Source organism: Camelus ferus, chromosome 4 (assembly GCF_009834535.1).
Source record: "Camelus ferus isolate YT-003-E chromosome 4, BCGSAC_Cfer_1.0, whole genome shotgun sequence".
Classification (NCBI taxonomy): Eukaryota; Metazoa; Chordata; class Mammalia; order Artiodactyla; family Camelidae; genus Camelus; species Camelus ferus.
The window spans coordinates 31,924,339-31,945,557 of record NC_045699.1 but is presented as its reverse complement, the minus strand read 5'-3'; the positions used below and the strand labels follow the sequence as shown (position 1 = coordinate 31,945,557).

The 21,219-nt window shown below is 42.7% G+C and overlaps 1 long non-coding RNA gene across 1 annotated transcript in view; it reads left to right on the top strand.

Annotated features, from left to right (window-relative positions):
- The window catches only part of LOC116663135, a 133,719-nt gene extending 122,768 nt beyond the window's left edge, over window positions 1–10,951 (top strand). Inside the window, exons 3-4 of the long non-coding RNA XR_004319229.1 lie at window positions 3,729–3,763; window positions 8,486–10,951. This is a non-coding gene — a long non-coding RNA (uncharacterized LOC116663135). The remainder of the gene's footprint in view (window positions 1–3,728; window positions 3,764–8,485) is intronic.
- The last annotated feature ends 10,268 nt before the right edge of the window (window positions 10,952–21,219 follow it).

Genomic DNA, 21,219 nt, shown 5'->3' with positions numbered 1-21,219 from the left:
TTTGATTCATGATGACCTCATTAACCACCAAGCAAATTAGTCCTAATTATAACCTTTTGAAACATTACTGCATTAAGAGGATGTGGAAGAGGCTTACTGATTGAATCTCTTGTTAATATATGTTGACATTTAAAAAATTGCTGAAGTGGTTGAATGTTTCAAACTTTTTTATAAAACAACTGGACACAGTGACAGCAAAAGAAATATATGTATATGTATTTTTATATATATATGTATGTGTATATATATGTGTGTGTGTATATATATGTGCACGTGCATGTGCGCGCGCACACACACACACACACACACACACACGTATGACCTGATCACAATTGGGAAAATAACTATACAGGCTGAGGGACTGGGGAAGTTTGTGAGTCTGGCAAACAAGCAAGATAGGCCTTCCGTAGGTCGATTTATATGATGAGATAAGGAGCGTTCCAGGCAGCCGTCATCCAAAAGGAATAGAGAACCCAACACAAGCTTGGTCAGGAACAGGGCCAGGGAGGTGTGATTATGAATACATCAGAGCATCTGTCACTTGGATGAGCTCCTGGCCTAGTACAGATAATAATACAAGTAAAGATGGCAGGGCTGCTTAGGAGAGCCAGTCTAAGGTTTTAGAGCACATGCATTATTGCTTTGGGAACCCTCTAATGTAAAAGAGTCTAAAGAGAAGAAGAATATGCCCCTAATCTCACAATGGGATGCTGAACAGCTGTGGCATCTCATGGGGACCTGGGCGTTGGTGGAGGAGGAGCAGTGGGGGTGGTAGCCTGCCAAAGCAGCAGCAGCTGGGCCCATCAGAGGCTGCAGTCCCCCGAGTAAGGCGGTAGGGACAGGCAGAGATATATTAATGTCTAACGGAAGAGGTGGAGGTAGAGATCAGACATGGTCCACATGCCAACCACAGGACACGGAGAGCCATATCAGAAGAACAAAAACAAAGGTGATGCATGGTAACTAACTTGGCTTATTTCTGAATTTACTGGAGATACTACCTAAGAGAAATTTAGGGGAAGGGGAGGAGCTTGCAGAGGCCTAGAATTTTGCATTAGTGGGTGGTGACAAGAGCTTATAAAAAAGAGTGGCATCTTTTCCTGTCCTGTTGTGAGATTCCTGATGCAGATATAACTAGTGCAAAGCCAAGAGTACATTCTCACCAAATTGCTAGATGGTTGATGTCCTGGAGGTGCATACCCATGTCAATGGGTTGTGCTGTCATCGGGTTACTTCCCCCTCAATAGAGTTTCTGAAGGCATGGAAAAATCCTCATCATTCTAGTTGGGATGTCACAAGAGTGCCCACTTTCTAAGTTGAATTGCCAGCATGACGATCTCTTTCATTGGAGAATTTGGGTACCACTTTGGGTACTTGAAGCAGGAACCAACCCACTCCTTGAATGATAAGCTCTTTTAAGAGACATGGGGATGTTCTGTCCTCTCTCTGGGAATTGGTGAGACTGTTGGGAGAACAAAGACAATGGAACATCTAGGCTGGCTCCCAGAGGATATAATTAGGATGCAGAAATGAGCCACTTCTCCCAACACCTGTCAGGGCAACACAAAGAGTGTCTTTGCACAAATTACAAAAAAAAGGCAGCCTCTGTGAGTGTCCAAGTGGTAAGGAGATACACCTTTCTCAGGCTGACAGCCCCTTTCTGGGAGCACAGCTTGCCCAGCAGGGATCAGGCCCCTTATCCCTCCACACATTTATGCATTACACAAAATGCATGGCTCTGTTGGGTAGCCCACCGGGATAGGACAGTGCGGAGGGGAGTTGGTTGAATGCAGCCCATGTTAAGAACCAGGGGTAAATCTGGAAGGATGTACTTTTGGAGGTCTGAGCCAGAGGCTTTGCATGAACTACAACATAAAGAATGTGTGGCTGGGGCAGTAGCCTGGGGAATTAGTCCTTCCATCTGGCCAGACCGAATATCCATAGCATTGTTTTGCAGCTCCAAACAGCTGCCAGTCATAAAGGACATGAAAGGCCCAGAAAAGAAGTTTTTAGAGCCAGAAAATGTCATATCCATGACTGAAAAAAAAAATGGTTGCAGGCCTGGAAGAGATCATGAAATTGCAGGAGGTCATCTCACAGGAGAGACTAAAAATGCACTGGTGTCCAGCTGCCAAAAGCTGCTCCAGGGGACCTAAATGAGGGGCAAGCTCATGCACTACTGGGCTCCACCACGACATGACCCTGACAGTTGAGTCCAGAAGAGATGGGGACTTTGATAGCAATGGCATAGATACACAGAGCCAGTAGCAAACTCAGACAAAGGTATGTCCACAAGTGGGGATCACCCACGTCTGGCATATGGGGAAATCGGAAAGAATGGGCTTATCAGGCTCATGTTTGCGCGACTGCAAAGGTAGAGATCCACTTAAGGGACCAAGCATGCTCTTGTTTGAGGACGGGAATAGCTCTCAGAGGAGGAGAGTGGTCACCCCCATTGCATTTCGTCTCCGGGCTAGAACCCCATGCACACATGGTGTGTGAGTCTGAAGATGGGCGTGGTGGGGAGGGAAGTTGGTGGCCTTGTCAATAGGACTTTAAAAGACTGTCATTGAACTGTAAAACAGTGGTCACAAGGAGCTGTGTTTTTGAGCTCCTAAGTAGGGCAGTGTCACATAAAAGGGGCACTGCCCCCTACTTTGTAGAAGTTGCTTGCAGTTGGGACATCCCAGGGCATTGTGGAGGTGCAGGTCTTTGGTGCCTTTTGAAGGTGCTGGTGCTGTCCCAAGACAACGAAGGAAGCCATGCCCAGCAGAGGTGACCCCAGGCCTGGGGACTCAGTGCGGCCTACACATGGGGCCATACCCACAGAGGCAGCCGTGACTGCAGGAAATGGATGGTCATAGAGCCACATGGTATTGGGGAGCAGATGTGACCTTGGGACCTCCAGGAATGACTGGTTGGGAAGACGGGGACTTTGTAGAGGCCTGGGATCCAGTGTTCACAAGCCACAGCAAGAGCCCACAGAACCCAAATGATTATAGAATCTTACTTCTGAGGAAACACAGTTGTTCTCTGACAGTTGGGAGAACAGGTAAAAACGATATCTTTCATCAGAAATGGTTTCCAGTATCTTCAAAGTGCTTACCTTTTTGAGCTCAAACTAAAATCTAAAAACATATGGGAGTTCGAGGTTTGCAGATACTAACTACTTTATATAAAATAGATAAACACGTTTCTACTGTGCAGCACAGGGAACTATATTCAAAACCTTGTAGTAACCTGTAACAAGAAAGAATATGAAAAGGAATTTGTGTATGCATATATACAACTGAAACATTATGCTGTACACCAGGAATTGACACAACATTGTAAACTGACTATACTTCAATTTAAAAAAGTAAATAAAATAAAATCTAAAAACATGCAAACTGCTTCAGTGAAAGTGCACCCTTCCCATTACGAACAGGCCCCACTCCTCACTGGCTTTATGCGTCCCCTGAACAGGCCAGGCCCGCTCTTACCTGAGGGTTTTTGCCTTTGCTGTTTCCTCTCTCTGGAATATTCTCCCTCAAAGCTTTGTAAAGTTGGCTTCTTCTAGTCACTCAGATCTTAGCTTAAATTCCTCTTCCTCAGAAAGGCTTTCTCCAACTATACAAATGTTTAAGCTTCTCTCTCCACCCACAGTCACTCTCTCACATTATGTAGTTTTATGTTTTTAGTGACACTTACCATCAGCTGAAATTATCTGGTTTGACTTTTTCTTTTAGTTCCTTGTCTGTTGCCAGTCTATCTCCAACAAAATGTAAGTACCCAACAGTCCAAAGCATTTGTCTTATTTCCAGCTGTATTCCCTAGCATAGCGTAAGTCCTCCTTAAGATTTTGTTGAATCGATTAATTTTAAATGCTCATCGGCAATTTCTCTGGGGGGTATTACTCACTGTAGATCAAATGGAAAAAAAAAAAGTATCTCTAGACTCTTTTTCTTACTCATTTTCCACATAAATGAGAACCAGAAAAACGTCTGCTTCGAACTTAGTATGTAATCTTGATTTGTTTGTATGTGTTGACAGATCATTTTCAAATTCACGTCTCTAACATCTTTGTACACTAACACTTTCCACATATCAATACTGGTAACATTCGTTTTGCTAGAGCATCAGATGTCTCTACTGTTCTGAATTTGCCTCTTCTGACCCAGTGCTGTTAAAGCAACACATCACTAATGAGAATTTGTGATCTATCAGCAATGTATAGGATAACCTCTTACTCCATTAGCAACACTAAAACCATCTGTATGCTTTGAGGAAACTCTGTTCATCAAAATTGCGCCTGCTTTAAAAAATATTAGTAATCGGAGACTCAGTTTCAGACAGAATTCAAGTTCCTCTATTGTGTTTTAGCAACTTTGCATACCCACTGGGATTACGTCTCACATTTTCCAAGTCCTTTAAGGTGGCTCGTTTGACATGAGCTTCTAACACACGCTGCTGAATCATCTTCATTGGAAAGTTTTAAGAATAGAATTGGTAATCTGCCTACCCTAGGTAAGTTGTCACAGCGCTTAGAAGCGGGGGCTAGAAACCAAAGCACCCCTTGAGATTTGTTCTAGAAAGGTGACTTTTCTACCTTTGGATAATCATTAGTCCTCCAGAAGTGTCAAGTTTTGCTCTTAACAAGCAAAGTCATCTTGAGGGGAAAAAGACTGTATTAATCAATATTGCCGATTGTCTATGTATATATATGTTTTTCCATTAGATACATAGCAGTGTGACTAATCTTGAGGGGATGTTTAAGACCAAAAATGATCACTGACTTTTGGGGATATTTCCTGATGAATCTGGCACTTTTAAAATTTTTGCTGTTTTTCCTTTTCTTATGTAAATCATCCCCTGGTAACTAGCACGGGATATTTCTGAAATTCATTTACTGCGATCTTGTTGTATTGTCCAACAGATTGTTTCTAGTACCTTCTGATGTGTGGCAGCTGTGTTTTAACAATTCCAAGTGTACCATATGAAAGTAATCAAAGACATTAACACGCTAGTGTCTGCAGCTCTGGAGGTATTTCCTGAACGAGGTACTGCTGGGCCATGTGAAGTTATATGTAAATTATGTTTTTTTAGCATGCTGAAGGGTTTTCTAAGTATATGTAGAATCATCACATGTTTGTGTTTGTGGATTCCTGTCTTCGTGGCATAGCTATCTACAGAGGGCAGGCATACTAAAATCTGCATTCAAACGCCATTTTTACAGAGCCTAGAATATATAACACACTAATCTGTGCAAAGTGATCTCTCAGATTCCCAAAGGAGGAAACAGTTAAAGTTTAGTGTTTTCTCTGATACAGTGTACCCTGGGTAAGGGTAGTAATGGCTAAGTACACAGCATCCTAATGTGGGCAGTTATTGGGAAATGTTCCGCATACAATATTTTATTATAGTAAGACTGCAATGTACTTAAAGTAAATATCCCTGGATCCCCTCCAAAGCTGAAAAAGTGGAGTTGAGTAGCAAAATCTGCGCATTCAGCAATTGTGTATTATAATAAGTTAGGGATTTGAAAAAAGAGTGGCTTTGTTTATCATAAAAGGTGAGGAGAGGTAGAATAACCTGAGGAAAGTATACTTTCAAAGTGCTGTTTGTCAGTTAAACAATATGTTGCACACTCTTGAAAGAAGATATAATAATATGCATGACGTATTACCTCCCTGATTGCCAGTTCACATATATCATATAAGCGAGGGATCCAAGGATGAAGCTTAAAAATGAAGGCTCCAAATGTGGCAGATGCTGTCATAAGTCGCATGTTAAGATTCAAGTCTAGCTTTTCACGTAGCCAAAGTCACAACACTTTTGCAATCTTTATCAAAAAATGTAAATTCTTTCTTTATTTGACTACGTATTTATTCCCGTATATCAGTGGACATCAATGTTATAGATACAGACACAGGTTTAGAGAGAACACCTCACTTCCGTTTCAGTGTCCTTGCTGGGTGAAATAATCTTGCGAAACCAGCTTTCAATAAGGGGCTCTAGAACTCTGCAGCCAAGAGCCTGCACTCACTTGACATTCCGTCTCTCCCCAGTGGCCGCCAGTAACAGAGTCTCAGTGTGTCTGGCCCATGTAGGACTTTCACTCTTAATTAAAATAGTGACACCGAAAGCTTTTAATGATTCCCCAAATGCTGTTTTAAGGTACAGGGTAAATGTGAGAGCTGGGGCCCATCTGGGGGAATAACTAAAATTTGGAAGTAACATTTTCCGCACTGCTTCATCCACTGCCTCCCTTCGGCCTCCCGCAGGACTTCACTAGGCACTGGGCCACATCTAACTTTTAACTCCTTGCTGAAGGAATCTCTTTGGAACATCAAACACTAGAAGAGTACACTTTTCCAGTCCAAAAACGAAAACTGTTTAAACTTTCAACTCTCTTGCTCCAATTTCTGGCTTTCTGCTGAATCCAGTTGTCTTACTTCTTTACCCAGATAGATATGGAGAAACCATGGAAGAAAGTGTCCCCTCCCCTACAGCACCTTGAACAGCTTACACTTAATCAACCTTCAGTTGATTCAGCATGTAGTGAGCATGTGCCACTGGCAAATGGCAACACTGAAGATTTCTTTCTCGTCTAGGCTGAATCCCTATCCTTCTAGTTGTGCACGAATGTGGGCTAATAGATCGAGGTGAATCCTTGGTAGATAGACAAACAAATAGATGTTGCTCTGAAAGGGAAGAGTTAAGGATTGTCCTACAATACAAAACCCTGGCCATCTACCTTGCTCATTTCTCTCATTTCTGAGCCTTAACTTTGCCTCTTCTTCTCAAACAAATAAAATGAGAAACAGTTCCTGAAAAGTTGCCATTTGGATCAGCTACTTTAATTTACTCCACAAATTCTTTTGAGGATACTTAGAATGTCCAAGGTACCGCGCTGCGCAGGAGAGATGCAGAGTGAAGAAAGCAAGCAGTCCTTTTCTCCAAGAGCTCACTATCCAGTGGGAGGGCTGGGTGTGCAGAGAAAGGGACTTTCAGCTGGCAGAAAAGCAGAGCAAAGGCCATGTACCCCATACAACATGGTGGACCACGTACAAGGTGGGAACTTTGTAGCATGCTTGGAAATGATGAAGTGGATTGATTTGGCTGAAGATTAATCTGCATGGAAGAAAAATGGGAGGAGAGATAGAGAGGGGCAGGGAATAGGAATAAGGTTGACAAGAAAGCCTTTATCTGGGTGATGGGAGTTTGAATCCTGGGTGAAGGTTTGACATTGCATCCAAAGCAATGGAGACCCAAGGTGACTCTGCAGAGAGAAAGTCAGGGAAATAAATACGCTGATCTCACTTTTATCCCTCCCTTCAGTCTTCCTCCATTGGCTGATCTCAACCAGAGCTGGTGGCCCAGGGAGTCCATTGATAAAGTTCTTATAAGTCAGCTTTCTTGTGCAGAGCTGGGTAGAAAAGCGTGCAGAGTAGATTCAGATGGGGAAATGGCATGCCGAGCACTGAGCGGAAGGGAGAAAGAGAAAGTGAAAGCACAGGCTTGAGGGGGTGCTGGGAGGTGTTGGAGAAGGAAAGACTAAAACTCACTGCTCCAGAGAACTGACCTTGTTTCTGAACACACACACTCACCCTTTTCAAAACCCAATAAACACGATGTTGGGACTTCCTCATTTCTTCTCAATTCAAAGGAAGACATTTTCAGTCATCCCTCATTCCCCAAGATGGACACCCTTCTTCTGCAAGGAAAACAAGCTCACTCAAAGCCATACACTAATGAGGTCATAAAGCATGGACACGATTCATGGTGAGCTGCATAGATAGTCTTACTTTTATTAGCCAGTTGGGAGTATACTTGGAGAACAGCGGATAGAGCCAAATATTTCTTCCTTCTTCCTGCAAGACTGCCTTTCAGGGCATTCAAAGCCAGCCAGCCTCAGATGGAAACCCACGAGTTCCTGGAGTCTCTCCAACATCCCTCTTCTCTTTTCTACTCCTTAGTTCTTCCCCCAAGCAGGGGCCCACTTCTCTAAGTCAAAGTTTTGGAGATCCTCATTCCTGGCTCTGTCCTTGGAAGGTATTTTGAAATTTCTGTTCTGTACCTCTTTAATTTTCCCCAGGAGTAAGACAGGATTCTTATGCCTGAAATCTTTACAAGAGGAAACTTTCTCTTGCTAACAACGAACACAACCTTGAGGCATTAGAGACCTTGTTCCCTCCTGTATGCCTCTCATTCCTCAACTGTACTCCCATCCACACCTCTCGCCCTAAAGCAGTGAAAGAGGTAAAAGGAATCTGAAACCTTGTTTTGTCACACTAACTTTAGGGAATTCTTTTTCCTGATTATTGTTGGACAATGAGATCCTTAGTTGATTTGACTGGTTTCATAAAATAGGTTCATTTTCCTTGTATATAACTAAATTATCTTTTCATTCCTAAACTTTTTTTTGTTTATCTATAGCTACATAAAACTATGCAAAAATCTAGTGACTTGAAACAACAGTGTATTAACTTCCACAATTTCACAGGTTGTCTGAGTGCTTCCTGCTCGAGATGTCTCATGTAATCATCCAAAGGCTCCACTGGGCTGGCCATCCAAGATGGTGCTCTCATGTGGCTGGACGTTGATGCTGGCTATTGGCTGAGAGATGAGCTGGAGCCTTTGACTAGAACATCTGCCTGTCACCTCTCTGTGTGGCTTTCATTTCTCACAGCATGACAGCTCAGTTCTGAGACGGAGTGTCTCAGGGTGAGCCTTCCAAAAGACCAGAGCAGAGACTGCCAACTTCTTATCCCCTAGTCTCAGAAGTCCCAGCATGGCACTTCCACCTCACACTTGTCCCAAAGATCACCCATCTTCAAGGGGAAAAGAATAATTAGACTGCCACTCATGTGATGCGAAGAGCACCATGCACCTACGAAGAGGGAAGGAATGATGACAGCCACTTTTGGAAACCAGTACAGAATTTCATCTCTTCTTTTGTATTTTCCCAATGAAGTCATAATCATTCATTTGTGCTATCATTATTCAACAGTCTGCTTAATATTGTGGAAAGCATTCAGAGTGAGAAGGCCAAGCCAATGATCCCAAGCAGGGGCAGAGCCAAGCTAGAGCAGCAGCTGGGCTCTGAGGTACTTCTGCATCCATGTCTAGCTCCTGGACTCTGGGGCACTTCCATGCCTTCTACTCCTATCCGGACGAGTGCAGAGTTAAAAAGAGCCAACCTGCAGTTGTTTCATCTCCATTTTTTTAGATTCTTCGTCCCACTAATAGATTAGGAGAAAGGAACTGAGCTAGCAAGTTTAGCTCAAGAATTCAGGAATGCATGGAATAGGGCCAAACAAAAATAGCTGCCCTTCAACCACAGGAGCTGACAGATAAGTGGGGCTCTTCTCTTTCAATGGCAGATTAGTTCCCCCTCCCCTCCAAAGGGCATCATCTGGAGGGTACGAACAGATCCATCTGTACTAATCCCAACTCTGTCACATACCACCTGTGTGATCCTGGGCCAGACACTTTCCAATTTTCTCATCATAAAATGAGGAGAATAGGTATTTCAGAGGTGCTAGAGGATCAAGATAAATAAGGTGAATGAAAATGTTGTAAACAGCAAAGCCTTAGGTACAGGTAAAGTACTTCTAAGAGAGTTGCCTAAATCAAGGCAAACTTCTGAACAGGGCCAGATCATAAATAGTTTTAGCTTAGTGGATCACATGGTCTCTGTTGAAACTTGTCAACTCCACTGTTGTAATGAGTAGGAAACCAGCCTTAGACAAAAAATGGTAACAAATGGGTGTGGCCAGATTGGGCCTTCGGGCTGTAGTTTGCCAACCTCTGATCTAATTTATGGTTTCACCTGGGAAAAGAATGGGGAGGAAAGTCAGGGCAAGTCAACTTTTAGTAATATGTTTTATTTCTGCTTTAAGCTATGGTTCGGATGCTGGACAAGGTGAATTATCAATGGAAAGAAGTGAGAAAATATTGTTTGATACTAGCAGTTGACACCAGATTCCGTCCTAGAAACAGAAGAGTAAGAGCAATACCCTAACAAGTGCCCCAGAATGGAAAGTGAGAATGTGGGACTCTGTGAAGACCTGGGGTGTCTGAGAAAGGAGGAGGGCTGCTCCGTTTCCTCCAGACAGGAAGGGACATGGCGGCAGGAGTCTAGGAGATTCTCTGTGTAGCCCGACCCTGTGACGCTCCAACTCCTGGGGAGGGTTATTAAACCCAGAAAATGTTTAGAGTGAATGATTTGGGTTTGGTTTTGGTTTTTGTAGTTTAGAAACCAGTGAAGAGATTGAGGCCTCATACTTGGTTCCTTGGAGCAGACCCTTAGTATCTTAGGATCTTGGAGTGTAGAGAAGAAAATCTTAAAAGAGTAAGTCCTGGAAATACTTAGAAATCACCAGGAGGCCTCTGGACTGTCACAAACCATGGAAATGGGGTGCAGCAGCATTTAACCAGATGTTCAGAGGGCAGGGGCACCAGCTACAGTCTCTGACAGAAACATGGGGTATCGTGACGTAAATAACAGTGATTACAGCAGTTATAAAACACACCAAATACTTCCTGTCAAAATGGTAATTAAACTTTTTTAAAGGTCACTAAGTACCCATTCCACTGATTAGGAAGATTTTTTTTTTAAAGGAAGATGTCAGTTACTGACAACTTTACATGGCTTTTAATGAAGATTTATCCAAATTTTACCTTTCTGGGATGAAAGTGTTTACTTAGGTCATCAGTTCTTTCTGCGAAAATGTTTCTCATATATCATATCTTTGCAATCAGATTTCCAAGCAGTCCATTGCCAATTCTGGTTTAAAAAAAATAGAAGTTAGCGATTAACACTGGGCACTTGAAGAAAGAATGTTCATTAATAATGGAAGACTCCAGATAACCCTTCGTGGAACAGTGACATATAAATGTGTGTGTCCACATCTCTGAGAATAAATGGTGCTAAGAATGCCATGGCCAGCTCCGTGTCCAAATAATGCTGGCATACTTTTGGCACATTATGTTTAATTTTTGGATGTAATATTAAAGCAAGCCACTGCTAATTGTAACTGAAGAAAATGTTTCAGAATGGCTTTTTTTTTTCTTAATGCTTTTTTTTTTAAATTTTCTTTTGTGGGGTGAGGGGAGGGAGGTAATTAGGTTTATTTATTTATTTATTTTTAGAGGAGGTACTGGGGATTGAACCCAGGACCTCCTGCATGCTAACCATGCACTATATATACCCACTCCTTTCCCCATAAAATGTCCGTATTGTACAAGAAAGGCACTGTGACAGAGAAGAAAGACTTCTTACTAGGAAATGGGTGATCTGAATTTAAGTGTGAATTCTGCTACTTCTTACCTCTGTATCTAAAAATCCCCCTAGATTTTGAAGAGCCTCAGTTTCCTCATCTGCAACCTGGTTATCATACCAGTCCTTCATACATCACCTGGTTGTTGTGAGCATTAAATGAGAGAAGGTAGGCAAATACAGCTTTGCAAACTGATGTAAAAAGATAAGTTCTTTTGTACTGGTATCTGAGATGAATAACTAATTGTTAGGTATTTTAAATGTATTTTCAGGTTTTCAAGGATGATTCAAGCATGAATCTGCTTAGAATGTGTGTATTTCAACATATCATTAGTATATATTAAGCATAATACTGTCTCTGCCTCCAGTTTCTCCTCACATTACCAAAGTCTGCAGACTAACAATGAATGGAATAAAAGCAAAGACAAGTTGTGCATTGTGCACTCAACGCTATTGGTTGCCTCCCCAAGAGCCATCCATCCTTTCTCTCTTCCTTGTTGAGTCCAAGTTTTATTCATTTATCTATATATAGATGCACATTTTAGCCCCCATTTCAAGGATATTGAGTTTTCCAAGGCAATCATAGTAACCCCATTCCTTTTGCCAGAGACTGATTCAGCGATGGACATGTAGCTCAATTAGAATTGTTGGATGCGATGATAGCAAACACTAACTGGGCACTTACTGAATGGATGCCTGGCACTGTTATAAGTACTTTATGTGTATTAATGCTAATCCTAACCACAACCCTAGGAAGTAGGTTGTATGAGTATCTAACTTTTGCAGCTGAGAAAACTGAGAGCTAAAGTGACTAAAAATACTTGCCCAAGGAAGTATGTAAGTAGAATGAGGATACAAACCCAAGCAGTGTAGCTCGTTGTCCAGTCTCATTGCCACTATGTGATGCTGCGGTGAAAGTCTCCTGAGGGCTTTCAGGAATGGTGTCATCACTAACACCACCAAAAAAAGCGTCAGAAAGGGTATGTCCTGTTTCCTTCTGCTAGACATATGATGATTGCATGTGATGCTCAGAGTAATGGCAGCCCTCCTGTGTCAATGACGGGAGCCAAGCTGATACACTAAGAATAGCAGAGTAAAAAGATGGAGAAATCCTGGGTCTGTGACATGTATTGAAACACTGACTTTACAAACTCTGAAACTTGTCTACTTGAGCCCTTCTTATTAGATGAAATAATATATTTTCATCTTTGTTGAAACAATTTTGAATTAGAGTCGTTACTTGCAGCTAAACACATCCCAGCTGAATTAACACAGACATGCTATTAGGTATGGTATGTCCAACCAAAATGATTGACTTCCCTTTGAAGTAGCAATTTACTGTCACTAGAAGTATGTTAAGAATGATGAAAGGGAATTATAACTTTGGGAAAGTAGGTTAGACAAAATGATCCAAGATGTCTTCCAATTCTAGGTTGCTGACTTAAGTGAAATGCTGGCTTTCCCTATCAAGGAGGATCTTTAAGATAGGAAGTGTTAAAATACAATTGAGCAACTTTCTGGAGAAAAATGTAAATGTTTAAAAGATAAAAGAAGAAAAGATAAATGAACAGAAATGTAGGCAGATCCTATGATTCAATCAAGGAACTAAAACCAGAAATAACTTATTAGAGATTCAAGGATAAGCCAAACTTAATCTGGGGACTTGCTTCCTTAGGCCCATCCTTAAAAATAAGCAAACAAATTCCTAGCTCTACATCAGCTGCCTGCATACTTTTCTTTTCCCTTTGCCTCTGGGATCTAGAAGAATATAAGGACTCTTTCCTAACTTCGCTCAAAATCCTTGTCGCTTGACTTCTACTCCTGATCTGAGCTGGGATTCCTCAAGCAGTGGTCAGTAATAATTTCTTCACTTGTGAATCCTAAGTGTGTTTTTAGTCCTTGACTGATTCAATTTCTCTGTGGCATTTGGCCTCAACTTTCACTCCTTGTGCCACCTTTCACCATCTCTCTCTGAATAACCTCATTGTCTCCTGCTTACACATGCCCAGTTCTATGTCACCAGCCCAGAGCTTTCTCCTAACCCACAGACTTCCTGTTTACAACTGTCTCCTAGACAGCTTCTGTATACTCCCAGAAAACAGGAGTCGTCTGGGTTTCTCAGTCTCACTCTGCCTCCACATTTCTTGCATCTCTTGACAGTTCAAACACCAAAACATGTTCTTCATTTGTCCCTGATCCATTTCCATTGTCCAACTCCAGATCGTCATCTCTCATCTAAGCATCCAATTGGTCCACCCTCAGATTCCATGCTGACCATCAGCGTAATAAATCTGAAGCACAAGGCTGATGCTTTTTATTCTTTGGATGATTCCTCGTTGGTATGGGTGATTATTGCCTTAAGAATAACACCCATTTCTCTTAAGGTGTTGCTGCAACTGGCCCCATCCTACTGGCCAACCTCAATTCCAGTTATCCCTTCCACATACCCTGTGATTTACTTATGTGAAATTGCCTGCTTTTCCATCTCTGTGCTGTGCACTCATGATGTTTCTTCGAGTGAATTGTCCCCATCTACCATTCCTTGACCTGGCAAACTCGTCAGATCTCCAGGTGTAGCTCATATTGTGCCTCTTCCCTTTATCTGACCCACCACCAGGCTGACTTTTAGCTCCCATCTGTTTCTATAAACATACCACCATCCACGCATGCATGAGGAAAGCAAGAGCTGCTTGGATAATGCAATGTATCACTACCCCAAGCTTTGGAAAAGTGCCCAAAGCCAGAGGACCTAACTGCAGTTGAGCTAATGTGTCCTTCTCTGGACATCTTTACATTTGAGACCAGAGAGAGCTGGCACTTCATCTCTTTGCCATTCAGTCAGGGGGGAAATAATTATTCCAGGTTGTTCCACTAGGAATATAATCTGGATTGATTTACAGTCAATTGCCACATCTTGAAACAGTGTTTGTTTTACCTTATAAGTTACCACTAATGTATTTTCACTGTATCCCTCCCAGCACCACCTCATACCTGGACCATCATAGTGAGGTCTGAGATACCCTCCCTGCCTCCTTTCTCTGGTTCTCTAATCTATCTCCAAGTAACTTTTTTTTTTCCCAATCTACTCTTGCCCAAAGTATTACATCCAAACCCTCTACCTGGCATTGAACTTTTTTAAGTATCCAGACCCAAGCATCTTCTGGTCCCGTTTCATGACTTTGCAGAGGAAATCTTCCTTTTTAGTCAAGATGATCTACTCATGCTTCTTTACTATGTATTCCCTGCTAGGATCTATTTTCCCAAAGTAAAAGGTCTTTCCCTATCATATCTGCCTATCAAAGCCTACTCATTCCTCAAGACATGGTTCATCCCACTTCCTCAATGAAACATGGCACCCAGCCACTCTACTCTGACAGGATTCATCATTGATTCATTCTGGGGCTATCAGTGATCTCTCCTCTGAACTCTCATGACAGGTATTATCTATAATGCCTGTCACTCACTATGTATGTTCCTTTGAACATGTATCCTTCTGCATATATGTTGTACAAATGGGTAAATAAAGAAGTTAAGTTAGGGTGGGCTGAAATTAAAGCCTGCCTTTACCATGTAGCTACATTAGGCAATGTTCTTTCCCTCTGTGGATCCTGGTGTCTTTATCTGTAAGAGTACCTGCTTTACAGGATTGAGATATTAAAATAAATCACATACTTTAAAAACCTCTTAAAAGGTGTCTGGAACGTAAAGAATATGCAACAATATGGGTATCTCTTCCTGAGAACCCCTTCCCTACAGTTAGTGCTAATTCATATTCTTGTGTAGGTCAGTACATCAAAATATTTATTCATTCATTGGTGAATTGATAAAGGTTAGTCGTGGATATCAATACAGACTTTCCACTGGAGGATTTCAAGAGCAGAATTTTCTACTCCTTTTGGATCAGAGAGTAGACACTCTTCTGTAAAAGAAAGGTATTGGGGGACTATGTGAAAGAGAATGTGATTAGAGTTGTAGCTTAGATTACTCACTGTGTCTTTGATAGCATATCTAGTAAGGGAGTTTGGTTTTGTCATTACAACTGTATCAAGAAATGGAATATATTGTAAAGAAACTTCACTGTGTAGCCTTGGACAAGTGCTTGACTTCTCTAAGTCCTCTCTCCTCATTCAACAGTGTGATTAGACCGGATGGCCACTATTGTTCGTTGGTCATCTGGTATGAACCTCGTGGTATTGTCCTTCATGCTGTGAGGATATGGTTGCTTTCCTGTGAAATGACAAGATTGCATTATCTCCTTCACCCTTCATCTGCGTAGCAACGCCAAGAAACGTCCTTCATTTAAGGAACAAATCATTTTAAGATTTCAGATTATGGAAGAACAGTTCTACCAAGTGTAAGATATCAGGTTGTCATTCAGTTATGATTAAGCCCCCACATACAATCATTCTGAGAGAGTGTGATGCCTTATATTTTAACAGTAAGTGAGAACGAGACTTAGTCTTACTTCAGTTTGGGAAAAGTCAGTTTATCGCATACAGGTTGAACAACTTACTCAAAATTAACTGCTAGCTTAGTGACCAGAATAAAGACAGCCCATGGATTTCCTAATTTCTGTTTCTTGTTTTTACTAAACACTACACATACCCTTTGAGTCTGAATTAGAACTGTTTTAATATGACAGTTGTCAAGGATGGCAACGTTCAAGTAGGATACTATCACTTTTTATTCACTAATACAGAAAATATCTTCTATTGGGTCTCATGCATGCCCTGGCATGACAGGTGATATTGTGCTTAAAATACACACACACACATATTTCCAGCAAATCAACATCCATGCTCTAGGTGACAGGTGATGTGAGGACATGTCTACACTTGCCTTTGCGTAGATCTGTTGGCATGTCGGGGAGGGGAGTAATATATTGATATTTATTTCCCATCAACATTTTTTCAGCACTCTCTTTCAGAGTCTGTGGAAGGCCAGCTGAAGGCCACCCTGTGGCTGTGGCTGCCCACTCAGCAGCCCGTGGGATGGGGGCTGCAGACAGTCTCCAGTAGCAGCCTGTGTCCACAGGCTTTGGCGGGGAACTACTGAACAAGCAGCATGAGATGTGTGGACCTTCAGGAGTCTGTAGCCCCCAAGTTCAGTAGCACTGGCTCCAGGAGCTGGGCACCCTGTGTCCCCTGAAACCTTGGTCACCGTCTTTTCAGCAGAGACTGGATCTTCCTTTCCCATCTCATGTATCTGTCTACGGAGGAAGAATTCAGGTATTTCTTCCCAGGGGAAGCTCTGCTTACACAAGGCTGCCTGGGCCAGCATTCCCCCTCATCAGACCCATTGGTGTCCCCCTTACTGTTGCACAAGGTGACAGCGTCCATGTAACACAGGGACACTGTGGGGCATCAGTGCCACAGAGCCACTGGGCCATGTAAGATGCCCCTGTGAGAGGCTGGTAGTCTGCCCTGGGATTGTGATTTCCCCCAGACAGAAGCTTTTAGCAAGCTGCTTGGAGCTGGTCAGACTGGGTTCTAGGTGTTGACTGTTATCAGTGGGTGAGCTCCCTTGGCAACAGCCAACATCGGGGTGGCACGCTGGCTGGTCCTCCTGGGAGACAAGGCATGACTGGGTTTTCATTGGCAACCAGGGCCCCACAGCTGCCATTGGAAACATCTCCCAGGTTTCCCATCTCTCTGCAGAGGTGTGAGGTTTCCTTTTATAGATGATCTGTTCTCCCTAAAAGTCAAGCCTAGTACTGCCCAAGTGGGTTCTGCAGCAAGGACTTTTGAGGGTACTCTCCTCCTTCATCTACAGGACACAGAGCTCTGGACATTGTGGAGGTTTTCCTTTAATTTTCATCAGGAATCAAGGACCATACTGTTGGTCCTTGGCAGCATGGAAAGGCTTAGGTTTTTTCCACTCGCTTTACTCGGACAGCGCTCCCAGCAACTTTGAAAGAAACCTGAGGTCAGGGACCAGAAAAATCTATTAGACTTGGACCACATGCCCTCAGCCTCAATGACAGAAGCTGGTGATAGAGGCTAGAAGCACCCCCACGTCCACGAGATACTTGCCTGTCAGGGTGTACATGTGTCTTAGAACCAACCAGGATACTTTTTGAATGGATAGAAATGCCGTCTCTGTCCGTAGAGATTCCTGGATCAGAATGCAGGAAGGAGGGTGCTGTTCTCCTTTGATTCCCCTCTGCAAATAAGGGTCAGGTCACCAGTGTGCCTAGGGAAACAGTGACTTGGCAGACATTTTTCTCCTCCCAAGTGCTGGGTACCTGGGCAAATGATGAAAGAGAAGTGGGGCAGACTGTCAGCACCGTCAGAGATGTTGACACACCCCTGGTCAGCCTGCCCTCTCCCTCACCACCACCTTCTTCCTGCCAAAGTTAGCAAGCCTGGATCAGTGGGACCCAAAGCTGTGCGTGCCCCTTCCTTGGGCTGGACGTTGTCAGATGACCAGATAAACTAACAGGCTAGGACATCCAGCTGAGCCTGGTTGTACTTTGCCCACTTCTGTTACAGCATCTGGTGCATTCACTGGAAGTGACTGATGGAGTCTAGTTTGTCTGTCCGATGCCTCCACCAAATACCACACATACTGTCACGTGCTTATGCGAAAAGGCATTGGCAAACCATCTCAGCTTGGTTACAATCATGAATTTCCTAACAGGAACACTTTCAAATTGGCTTTGAACTCCATAGTTCCCCGGAAGGCAGAACTGGATGGAAACATTTGGAGACACACATACCCCTTAACAGACTCCATCATTTTATTCAGTAAGAAATGGAGACAGAAAGACAAACTGACCCCCCCAAGGACTCACACAGCCTGTTAGAACAAGGACTCAGGCTCGAACCGTCAGCTCCTGACTTCCACCCCAGTGCTCTTCCAGCTCAGGCTGTGGCCACGTGTTCAGTTTTACTTTGTCTTCAAAACTCGGCCCCTCAGAACCTTTCCCGGAATTGGACTTTTGAGCCTAAAAAGGTTTAATGCACACTTTTGGGAAGGGAGTGCAGCGAGGCCTCTAAGTGGTTTTGATCAAGTTTGCCAATATTTACACCGTAGGATAATCTGCATAAACTTCATAAATAATATAAATTCCTACAAAGTGAGTTAACCATGAACTACGTGGTCTTTTGGGAAAAAAAAAAAAAGAAATCCATGTTATGCAATCACCCTGGCAGAGTTAACAACACAATGGAGGAATGAAGGGAACCACTGGTCGCAGTCACTGCTATTGACCATTTTAAGTGTGACTATTTTTAAAATACTGTACGCCTCATTAAGCCATGCTCTGAAAATGAGAAATTTGCTTTAACTGCATTGTTTTGAATTGCTGAGAGAAGAATCTATCAACCACAAGGTGCCCTGCTGCTGAACTCAGCCAAAAAGCTGTTAATAACTCCAGCAGATGTTTCAGCTTTTTAGGCCAATACACTCCCTCTCTCCCTGCCCTCCCCTTTCCAGAAGCCAATGCCAATATGACTGAACTCCAGTTCCTGTGGTTGCCGTCACTGCGGCTGCCACTGCTGGAGCCAGGGGTCCTTGCGCTGCTGGGGAATGATTCTTTAAACACCAGTGGCAACAGTACCTCATCTTAGCCCTTTAAGGTCAGAACATTATTGCTTTTACCGTCAGAAGTCTAAATCTTCAGGGGGGAAGTGAAGGTAAGGACACAGAATCAGTATTTCTGTTTTGTCGTCTGCCTTCCTAGCCAGTCATCTGGTTTTGCTTGTCATGGCCTCTCCCATCACCAAAAGTCCATTTCTCAGGATAATCAGAGTGCTGGGCTTACTAGGTAAGGGGTCATGAATATGGTAGTGTCCCTATTGGTCCAGGAGAGAGGATGTTGGGTTAGCAGCTTTATAAAGGGGACCTCGGCGTGATGCTCAGGTTTGTGGGGTTGTTTGGCAGATACGTGAGGCTCAGAATGCCCTGATCCCAGCAGTTCTGCAATGTTAGAAGCGTGGGTTACAAATACAGCTGCATCCCTGTGTAGTAGGTAGAATATGAGGGCAAGCAGGGCCACCGCAGTCCCGGTTGGGAATTTGTCAACATCTCTGAACTGGGATAGACCTGACATCTTAACCTGAAGTTAAATCTATGTTCCGTGACTTTTCAAATGAGAAGAAATTAGAAAAACAGAGGAGAGGGGAGATCACCCCCCTTCCCCCACACTCCCGCCCCCGCCCCTTATGCACTTATTTGAGAGAGAGCGCTTTAAGGCACCCCAGTGGCAGCAGGGTGACCAAAAAACACAGGTGCATCACATTTACAGAATATCACATTGTCTAGGAACACATCTGAACTGCACATCTTTACATATTATCACACAGAGAATTGCCATTTCAAAGGGGGAAAGAATTGAGAGGCAGAATTAAGTTCATAAATATTTTGTTTCCTTATTTTGATGCAACACAAAGGCAGAACATCCAAGACTCTGTGGACCTCTGTTGTCAGCTTCAACATTTGCCAACCATAGTAATTCAACCCCCAAATCTCTGCTTTATGCCATACTGGCTGTAAAACTTAAGTACCTTTTCCCTGGTGCCGCTACCACCATACCGTTTACATACTCTCAGCACTGTGTATTTCTCTTTCTCAGGAAAAGCTTGGAAATGTGATGCAAGTCTTCAAAAAAAAATGGATAATGTAATAGATTCCACTGTGACTTGGTCCACATCCTCTCCAGTACACGTGCAGAGCACTCATTACTGCTAATGAAATTTGCATATACGTATTGAAGGGAAAATATAGTTGCCCACGCCTGTGTATTCTTATTTTCTTATCAGACCAAGCACAACACTGTACAATTGGGAGTTCAGTGGCATCTGTATCTTTTAATTCTGAAACACAAGTAACTCAGATTAAAAATTTTCCCATTCATTCTGAAATGTGGTGTTCCTACCAGCAAATGGGATGGGCATTTCTGCCTGGACAACCATGATTCCAAGAAGCCAATACCAGATGATGACTCTTTAGTAAAGTAAACAACCTATGTTGTAATAATTTTAAAGGCTAAAAGAAAAACACAAAAACTCCCTACTGAATCAGTAGAGAATATATTCTCATTATTTAAAAAAAATCCTTATTAATCTATCCATATGCATCTCTGGAGGAGTAAAGACACAAGATGAGGAAAAGTTGTTGAGGTGAGATTCTTGACCTACCGCGAGTGAATACTGGTAATAAGCTTTAAGGAACTACATGGAGATGTCTGAGACCCATTTAAGTCTGGACCATAGATTTCACTAGGTCTTGATCTTTACCTGGAATCTTCTACTGCAAGAGATGATTTCCAAGCTATTCTTGATTATTTCCAGTCCAAGTAAAATGGACAATAAAAAAAAGATGCTTCTGTACTATTTCCATGATGGATGTTCATGACCAAAATAACTTCACCATCTGATGTATTTCACAGTTTTAAGTTAAAACAGACCTAGTGTAATATGCTCGTACATCTGGCTCAGGTGCTTCGTTTGCCATATGTTTGTGAAATAATCCAAGGAGATGTTACAATTGCACGTTCCCCATGGGACCAGAATAAAACGTGCCCAAAAAGAGTTACCTAATTATTCATTCCTGCCGACAACATCCTTGCTGAATAATAAGGGGGTGCTTAAAATGAGACAATAGTGCTCTCAATCTTGAGAGATGTCAGTGCCACTTACTGTTTCAAAAACAGAAAGTCTTTTGCATTTTTTTAAATAAGAAAAAGATCCTTGGCCTTTAAAGCAAATAAAATACCATGCAGGTGGTATATTTGGTATTCTTATGGGAGCAAACCCTGCCGGGATGATCAAGACCAGTGCTCCCTGAAACTCATTGGATGACAGCCCATGTAGCCGCAGTGGAAATCAGTGACCCAAAGGCTGACGGTCCCTAAGGAAAGGCTGCTCCGCGAATACTCCACATTTATGGAGACCTTTCTAATGGGCAAATTGCTCTTATGTATGCTACCACATTTAATTCTTACAACAACCTTG